Source organism: Amia ocellicauda, unplaced genomic scaffold, assembly GCF_036373705.1.
Source record: "Amia ocellicauda isolate fAmiCal2 unplaced genomic scaffold, fAmiCal2.hap1 HAP1_SCAFFOLD_327, whole genome shotgun sequence".
Taxonomy (NCBI): Eukaryota; Metazoa; Chordata; class Actinopteri; order Amiiformes; family Amiidae; genus Amia; species Amia ocellicauda.
In genome coordinates, this window is record NW_027102895.1 from 5,001 (window position 1) to 5,391 (window position 391).

The window sequence follows — 391 nt, forward strand, 5'->3', positions numbered from 1 at the left end:
GGTTCAAAAACCCACTGGGGCAGTAGATAATCATCCTATTTGAATTTTAAAAGTCTTAGTTTGGCGAAAAAATACCTTTTAATAATTGTTTTAGGGGTCAGAAAAATCAGCTCCGGCTGCCTGGTCACCTAGGGGAGATAGAAAATTTTTCTAAGTTTTTCACTCGGCCGCCTGGTCCCCTAACTCGAAAATTTTAAAGTGCTCCCATCGGTCCCGGGATAGGGTGGCTGATAGCTGGGAGCCCCCTGAGCACTGCCCCGGTGTTAGTTTTCGGAGAAATGCCCCCGTTGATTTGTTATGATTTTTTTTCCGCCGGCCGCCTGGTCGCCCTAATGCAAAGTCAATGGGAGTGAGGAGATAGAAAATTTTTCAAAGTTTTTCACTCGGCCGC